Genomic DNA, 9697 nt, shown 5'->3' with positions numbered 1-9697 from the left:
AATTACAATTGGGAATCTAAGAAGCAATGGAAGGCTGCTGGTCTGCTTAATTATATTATGTAATCTATGGGATAATTTTTTATAGAACTTCACTGCATCATTAAACAGATGCCAGGCCATTAGGCAGGACACTGTTATTTAAGACTCTTAAAGGTAGGGATTTTTTTTTGTTCTTGCCAAGCAAGGGAAAGTACAAGTGGGCAGTAAAACTTGAATACACAACAGTGATTTTAAAAGATTAATCATGGCTTCTACAGTAATGCTCATTCTTGAAATAGTCCATTTCCCTGTTTGTGAGTACACTGAAAAACTTGGTGTACCAACAATTTTCACTCAGAAATTGCTAGTAAATTTCATAAATATTTACAAAGAAACAACAATAGCATTGAATTGAAAATAGAAAGACTTCAAATAGTATTTTCTTCTAAATTGTACTCCCCAAAAAAAAAAACATGCTGCCGTAAAGCAATCCGCCCTTTTCGTGGAATTTCATACTCCATCATTAAATGTACATACTTTCAGAACAGACATTTTGATGGAGCGAGGGAACTAAACAGAAGCCATTCGTCTTTTTAGAAGTCAGTGTGTACCATCAGAATGATTTGGAAGCTGATATTTCATGGAAAACCTGCATACAGTTGCTTTAACTTGTGTTTATTGGTTCATTTTGTTTGTGGGCTGAAGTACCAGAAAGACCAAGGAGTCTGGTGTCAGAGCAGCTGTTTGCTGAGTTCACACTATTCCAGTCCTAAATCACACCTTTCAGCGTTCATTGTCACCTGACTGATCTGAAGAAGCTGCACTTGTGTCTCAGTAGTACACATCTAATTGCTTGCAGGCCTCTCAGCAGCCTGGCATTAATTCGTTCTGACCCCATGAGCCATTGATTCCCCTCCATTTGTCCTCCTCCTTCTCATTAGTGTTAGTTTCTAATTATGTAAGACTTACTGGCAACTGAAGGGCTTTTAGTCCCCCCAGAGAACCCTCCAACAAAATATGGGTTTAGCAAATGAGCTCTCAGGATGTCTTGGGAAGCATTGTAACACACAATGCTGAATTATGGAGTCTTGGCAAAAATTATACACATGTGCACACAGTGCAAATGCGGATCGACCTCACAGCAGCAAGCACTGACAGCAGGAGAGAGCTAGCCGTGAGGTCTGATTAACAAGGTTAGTCAGGAGCGGCGCTATGGTTTCTGGGCCCCTCGAACAGCATATTGACTCGGGCCTCCTCAAATCACGTTCCGGGGTTGTAGGCACTCAAAAAAAGACCTCAGCTGTGTGAGATTTTTTTATTTATTTATTTATTTTATTTTTTACAAAATCCTTAAACTAATTCTAAAGGTCTCTCCTTAATAAACTCAGCTGGTCTCAGTTTGTAATCATGTGCATACAAGCAGGATGATTTGCTGTTTGAATAAAGCTATGGGCTAAACGTATGACAGTACGGGCTGTCTTCTTATTGTAATGTCACATATGTGTCACATCTTTTCAACAAAAGGATTTTGCTGACACTGAAGGTCAACGGCTTCCCTTGTCTTTACCCAGCCTACACAGTTATCTGTGTGTATTTCAACAGTAAGTGGGTCAGTATCTCCTCATTTGTTGACATGCACCCAGGTTTTACTTTGACTGCATAATAATAATGCAGATCATGCAGGAGGTGTCACCTAAAGGAGCTCACTAGAATATATATTAAAATATATATCAAAATCTACTGTACTATATAAGGAAATATACAGGTGCATCTCAATAAATTAGAATGTCGTGGAAAAGTTCATTTATTTCAGTAATTCAACTCAAATTGTGAAACTCGTGTATTAAATAAATTCAGTGCTCACAGACTAAACTGATCACCTCCATGCCACGCCGAATTGAGGCAGTAATTAAAGCAAAAGGAGCCCCTACCAAGTATTGAGTACATGTACAGAAGATACTTTCCAGAAGGCCAACAATTCACAAATTTTTTTTTTTTTTATTGGTCTTATGAAGTATTCTAATTTGTTGAGATAGTGAATTGGTGGGTTTTTGTTAAATGTGAGCCAAAATCATCACAATTAAAGAACCAAAGACTTAAACTACTTCAGTCTGTGTGCATTGAATTTATTTAATACACTGAATTAAATTACTGAAATAAATGAACTTTTCCACGACATTCTAATTTATTGAGATGCACCTGTATAGTGAATATGGAATCAGTTTGAAAATGATGGCAAATATTTCAAGTTCATATCAGGTATCATCACATCACTGTGGTTAAACACGGCAAACGTTTATTGACTGCACAGATTTGAGTCCATTCTTAGTAGTTAATAATTACTTTTCTTTGCAGAATAAAATAAAAAAGTAAACAGAGCAAAGGTTGTTTTAGGATCACACTTAAGGACATATAGGCTTTAGAATTCAGTCCAGTTTGGGGAAAGAGAAACAGCAGCAGTCTGGAAAGGTGGAAAATTTATGTGTTCACAAGATGAATCTTAAAATTATTAATAAATTATATATTTTTCAAACTCATTAGAACATTGTTTGATGCATATGTAAAGTTTATCTATTAGAACATAAAGAGTGGAAAATAGGATGAAGGAATTAGGAACAATTTTTCTTTGTCAATATGTTAAATTGTTTTCACAATGTGCTGCATTTCTGTCAATAAAATGTTGCAGAACTGTTTATGTTCACTTTCCTCAGGGCCTTCAAATGAGACCATGGAAAGGAACATCATATATTTGTGGATTTGTGCATTTGCAGTAGTTCATGGGAATCAAGAGACTTTACCACAACCTCCCATCAGCGATAAAATCCCATCATTGATAAAGATGAACAATGATTTTGCTTTTCACCTGTGCAAGAGGCTTGTAGAAATGCCCGAATATCAGTTCAAGAATATCTTCTTATCTCCCTTCAGTGTGTCCCTTTCTGAGCTGTCTTTAGGAGCTGGTGGTGAAACCAAAAAGCAGCTTCTCAGTGGCATCGGCCGTAACAGCTCGGTCTTCAGCACTGAATAAATCTACCGAAATGTAGCAGATGTTCCACAGTCTCCTGGAAGAAATCGACCAGAGGAAAGGGGTGGACATTGATGTTAGTAGTGCTCTATATGTAAGCAACAAATTAAAGCCCCTTCCTGAGTTCTTGGAGAAGATGAAAGAGTTTTACCACTCTGATGGCCTCACTGTGGATTTCAGTGTCAAAGAAGCACTGGATAAAATTAACACGTACGTGAAGGAAAAACACATGGGAAAATAGACCAAGCTGTTGATGATCTGGAATCTGACGCTTTGATGTTTCTTCTCACTTACATATATTTTAAAGGTAAACACACACACACACACACACAATAGTCACAAACTTTTGTAGATCTAGTAATGCCATTGTTACAGATCCCTTTAAAAATGTCCCTCTTTCTTCCAAAGGAAAATGGAACTCGTCATTTAACCCAAGCAAGACCCATTAAAGTCCTTGTCATGTGGATGCTGAGACCACAGTTCCATTACAAATGATGCACCCTACGCATCCCTCAAAGTTTATTATGATGCCGACCTCACTTCTAAAGTCCTGTTTAGACTACAACGACTCTTTCTCCATGTTTCTGGCTGTCCCACATATTGACATATTTATTGAAGATAAGACCATCAAAGATTTTGAGATGGCCATCTCTAGACAGCACATTGAAAAGTGGAGGACAGCTGCCAGAAAAAGGTTGGTTGCCATAATTATTTAATGTATATCAAAATGAAGGCTATCCCGACTGATTCATAAAAGCTTTTAGATGTTCAAATGACTTTAAGTTCAATATCTCCAGATGGACCAGCCAGTCAATGATTTCTCTTGTCCTTCAGAAAAGTTAACCTCTCTCTGAAAACATCATATTCCCTGAATGATATTTTGAAAGGACTGGGAATTGCTGATATGTTTACAGATAAAGCCAACTTCGCTGGAATTTCAGAGGAAATTATCTTCATTTCAAAGGTAAAGTTTCTAGATCACGTCCTAAATTATGATTTAAAATTAACTTAAGATAATTAATGTACTATTTAATAATAATAAAAAAATGGCTGACTCTACAGTTTGCATGTATTGATATAGGACAGAGGTACTCAATCCTTTTTCTAGAGGTTCACCTTCCTGCAGAGTTTAGTTCCAGTGCATATAAAACACCTGAACCAGCTTATCAAGGTCATTGGATTTAGTTGGAAATAAACGGCAGGAAAGTGGACCTGGAAGATTGAGTACTGACAGGCAGGCATTACTAGATCTGTTCCCTCTGGTGAATGTATACTTCTCTAGCAACTTGTTATATGTAATGCCTAATTGGAAAGAGGTGTTGTAAAAAGTTAACTAAAAATGAAATACTGGCAAAACTGTCTTTACTTTCATACACCACACAGTTGACATAGAGATTAAAACCTGTGGCTTTCCAGTTTATGACCCACCTCTGGATAGAAAACAAAGAAATAAATGAGTGAAAGTCAAATAAGTAAAATAATACAAAAACATTCTTTCGAACAAACACATTGCAATTTTAACACGGCAGTATGCACAAAAAAATAAAAAAATAAATAATAAACAGCATCACTCAGATGTGAAAAAATAACACTGGATTGGCACAACATGGCTCAAACAAACACATTCTCTTGGAATCGCTCTTTGCAGGTTTTATTACTCCCTTGACTGAGAAGCCAGTTTTAAGAGCAGCATTCACATGTGGTCTTTTGGCAGCTCAATATCATTGTATAGTTTATGTATGCCATTTATTAACAATAAAATAGATTTTTTTTGACAAAGGCACTAATTTTAAATGTAAAATTATAAAATAATTTCAGCTCAAATCATAATGTTAAAGTACATAATATAATGAAAATGGTAACATTTTACATTAAGGTTCCCATTGTAGAGGGCCAGTGTTGGGAGTAACGCATTACAAAAGTAATAATATTACAGTAGTATCTAAATATGATTTCATATATTTTATGCTATATAGACCTACCACGTTACCCTCCACTGGATGTAGAATGAGCAGCATTAAACTACATTTTGGCATTTTACAATACTTATGTGGATATTTTGGATGAAAGTAACTCAAAAGTAACTCAAAAGTAGTGTAATGCATTACAATTCAGAGACAGTAATATTGTAATGTAACTAATTACTTTCAAAAGACAGTAACTAGTAATATATAATGTATTACATTTTGGAAGTAACTTGCCCAACACTGTAGAGGGCTTATAAAGGTGTTCATAAATGATAAGCTATTATAATTTTAATGCAATGCCAGCCAACTAGTGACCCATTGTTAACTCACATGTTATAAATGCTTAATAAATATATTTATTTATACTTATTTCACTCAAAACTAGATTCTTGATTTATTTCGTGATGTAGCAAAAATAGACTATTATAGCGAGACTGAAGGGTATTGTATTTATGGTTATCTCATTTATATCTCATGAATCATGTCACTTTTCTTACGATGTTTCTTACCAGAAGCTTCTCTGTATCTTAACCATGATACTCTCCAAAATTTCATGGTGCCTATCCACAGCAATGTATAAAAACTTATATCTTTTGTTTATCAAGTTGAAATGATCAAACTTTATTTGATCTGTAATTTGAGTATTTGTTCATCCACATTTGCTGTACCTGTGCTCGAGGTAACTAATATTGGAATTCAGTTTTTCATCAAGTTGTGCTCTTATGTACTTGTGAGTTAAAAATGGCTCACAATTTGACAGGGATTGTGTTAAAATCACTCTTTTTATTCATGCATTTATAACTGCTTATCGATTATTTAGAATTAATTTGTAAATGAGTTATTAGTCATTTATGAACACCTTTATAAACCATTTGCAACCTTATTGTAAAGTGTTACCATGAAAATTATAAGGTGCTTCTGGGTTGTAATTTATTTGTGAAGTTTATTTTGCTACAATGACTGGTTTTGATTTTAGTTTAAATAATGTCAACTCAAATCATGATGTTAAATTATATAATATACTGAAAATGTTTGCTTGTGATTAGGATTATTTTGTGATAATGACTGGTTGACATTGTCCCACTCATTGGACGGTTGCCCAATACATAAATACGTGGACATGAAATATTGATTTGAAAAATTATTTTGTAAATTTACCTATGCTATATTAAAACTTTTGCTAAGACAAAAGTCCATTAGATAATGTACAAAATAAGCAGTCAAAAAACAAGACAAACACATATTACAACAATATTAGTTTATTATTAATGTTGACAAGTGGAAATTGCAATCATATTTTCTTCACTATATCTGAATGAAACGGCTTCTCAAATGAGAATATATGTATTGGAAGCACTTGATTTTGTCCATTACAATCTGATTAGATCATGGTTGCTGTTGGATTGTTTTGATTTCATGGTGACTTCATTACATAAGTCCTCTGAGGTCATTTTCACTGTAATCGGTACGTGAGATGGAAGATTTCTGTTTGCATGGAACAAGAGAGAGCGAGTCCATGGTGTGATATGATAGACATGAAAGTAGTGCCACTTTCAGTTGTCCAGGTGATCAGTTGCATTGCCATGGACAACAGCGAGTACGCTGAAGAAATGGTGTAGGATTTACTTTGAAGCAACTTTCACTCAGAAATTGCTAGTAAATTTACATGTAATTACAAGTAATTACAAGTAAAGGTGATATTTTGAAGTAGAAAGCCTGAAATAGTACTTTCTTGTAAAATGTACTTTTTGTTTTATTTTATTTATTGCTAAAATAATTTTTTATAACTTTGCAAAATCTATTGGCCACGACTGACCAATTGTGTATTCCAGAGAGTTTAACAATCAGAGCTAAATGCTTATACTTTTATACTCTGGAAGATAACTGGCATTTTGATATAGGAACCAGCAGTGAGCAATTAAATTAAAGTGATGCATGGACTGTTCACGGCTCAGTTGCATTGAGTCTCATGGCACATGAGTCTAATAGCTTTATATTACTTTCATTACTCAAGCTCAAACATTGGGCACACATCTTTCAGGTTGTAACCAGACACACTATACTTAAATGCATGATAAAACACGTTATTTGTTTTTTTGTTTTTCTTTTCAAATGGCAATTATTGCATTGCATGGAGATTGGAATGCCAAGCCAGACCAGAATTTGGCAATTTAACATTTTGCTATAAGTTTGATTGCATCATATAATAATTGCTGTTAATAGTGTTCATCGTCTGTTTGATTATGTCTTTAATTGATTTTTCCGTACATTTCTGTCATATGTACATTGACTGACAGTCACCACTGATAAGCTACTACTAAATATTGTAGAAACTTAATTTGCTGTAAAGTTGCTTTGCAATGATTTGTATCGTGAAAAGTGCTGTACAAATAAACTTGAATTGAAACTTGAATTGAATTTGAGCAGGCGAGAGGGTAATAATGATATTCCAAGCCATGACTTTGAAGTTAGACAAATGGTAATGTGATTAGTTTGTGGTTATATCAGTCAAATGGATGCTTTGAAGGTGGGGAGAACAGCAGCTATACATCAATGGCATTTTGTGCACGGATATGCCACAAAAATAATGTATATAATGCATTTGCATATAGACATAATTGCGTAAGCAAAACATGCTGAAAAGTAGAAAATGCTATAATCAAGAGTGAAAGTAATTATTTTAGACAGGGTTAGTGGCATTGAAGCAACAAGCAGCAAGCATCAATTAAGGGTACAATTGTAAGATTATTATATTGAATACATCACTGTCTGTTTACTGAAGAGGCAAAAGCGCAAAAAAAACAAAAAATCATGTTTAACTATCATGCTAGCACTGTTTAGTCTACTTAGTGTCAAATCTTGTGTAGTCATGGGAAACTGTTTGAAAAATAAGCTTTGCTGTGGAAAAGTTGCTCAGTAACCACAGAGAGCTTCACATGATCTGCTGTTATATAACAGATTGTTTTGGAGCGTCTGGCAATGCTCTGAAAAATAAGTCCACCAGTGTTAAAATCTTAAATCAGTTGCCTGTGGTCTTCATGTCTACAATCTGTCAACATTCATATTGCAAAAAAGAAAAAGAATATGGGTTGAATATTACTTTACAACAGAACTATTTATCTCTAGAAAGTGCTCTGGGAATTTTGTTAATTTTATATTTTGACTCAATTGTAAACATTTTCTGTATTCTACAAATATGTCTTTGCAATACTTTCAGGAGGTCCAGTCTGTTGTTTCCTGAAGCAAAAGAGGCGGTTTTTAATCAGTGACCAGTGATGTTACCACGACAATCAATGACACTGCAGTGAGTGCAACTGATGGCTGCTGTTTTCTTAGGCTACCGAAGAAGGAAAGTATTGACTTTTTGTAAATTTAATCCGTCTTTTCTCTCACTAACTGCATGATGATGTCCACCACTTTAAAAATCATTTAATCATTTTATGTTTTTGTTGCTTAGGTTTTGTCATGATATGTTAAGGGCAGTTTTAATAAACCATTAACAAACACCAGAGAGAGAGAGAGAGAGAGCGAGAGAGAGAGAGAGAGAGAGAGAGAGAGAGAATTGCAGAGTTATTGAACATAGTTGTAGTTAGTTAAATAGTTTGTGAACTTCTGTATAAACAAATCACCATGGCTACAGACTCAACCTCTTAACAGTTTTTAAAGAACAAAAACAAGCTACTGAGGACAGCATATTAAAGACTCAGGTAGCGGCAAACTCTGGAATAATGGACATGGTAACCTTCAGAGAGTGTTGCAAAACTAGTATTAAAAACTAGTATTACTAGTAAAAAAAAGTATTACTCAGACGACACAACATAAAAAATTAATCAAGATTAGCATTTAAGAGGACATTTTTAGAGTCACCATTAAAAAAATAATGAATACAGCGTGAGCGTTACATCTCTGCATCCTGAAACATCTGAAATCAGTCAGGATCATCATTACATATATTTATTTTTGGAAAAATATATTAATGTCATACTTTATTACATTAACAAGAAATATGGATGTATGCTGACTGACCCATAATGAAAAAGTGTATGTTTTATTTGAAAATCTTATTACAATTCTCAATTCTATAATATGCAAATTGAGGAATGTAGAATTTTCTTGATATTAATGTTTGGCAGGCATCTTGGCACATGGACATCTGCAGAGAGCCAGACTGCCAGATAGCCATTATCTACATTAGCCGGTTGTGCAGTATGTTGGATCTTCAGTATAGCCACTAATGGATTGAACAGCTTCTTGGTCTATTATCTTGTGATGCAGTCACTATTTTTGTTCCCTTTTCTAAAGGATCATATGACGTTCCTATCTCTTTGCATTAAATCTTTTCTCTCACTAACTGCATGATGATGTCCACCACTTTAAAAATCATTTAATCATTTTATGTTTTTGTTGCTTAGGTTTTGTCATGATATGTTAAGGGCAGTTTTAATAAACCATTAACAAACACCAGAGAGAGAGAGAGAGAGAGCGAGAGAGAGAGAGAGAGAGAGAGAGAGAGAGAATTGCAGAGTTATTGAACATAGTTGTAGTTAGTTAAATAGTTTGTGAACTTCTGTATAAACAAATCACCATGGCTACAGACTCAACCTCTTAACAGTTTTTAAAGAACAAAAACAAGCTACTGAGGACAGCATATTAAAGACTCAGGTAGCGGCAAACTCTGGAATAATGGACATGGTAACCTTCAGAGAGTGTTGCAAAACTAGTATTA

At 34.6% G+C, this 9697-nt stretch overlaps 1 pseudogene; it reads left to right on the top strand.

The window, feature by feature from the left end:
- The first annotated feature begins 2707 nt into the window (after positions 1-2707).
- On the top strand, positions 2708-9206 carry LOC107726513 (corticosteroid-binding globulin-like; annotated as a pseudogene).
- Positions 9207-9697: the final 491 nt, after the last annotated feature.

The sequence above is a fragment of the Sinocyclocheilus rhinocerous genome, unplaced genomic scaffold (genome assembly GCF_001515625.1).
Source record: "Sinocyclocheilus rhinocerous isolate Xijiao unplaced genomic scaffold, SAMN03320098_v1.1 scaffold2833, whole genome shotgun sequence".
Classification (NCBI taxonomy): Eukaryota; Metazoa; Chordata; class Actinopteri; order Cypriniformes; family Cyprinidae; genus Sinocyclocheilus; species Sinocyclocheilus rhinocerous.
The sequence above is the reverse complement of the archived record's forward strand: the minus strand, read 5'-3'. Positions and strand labels throughout refer to the sequence as shown.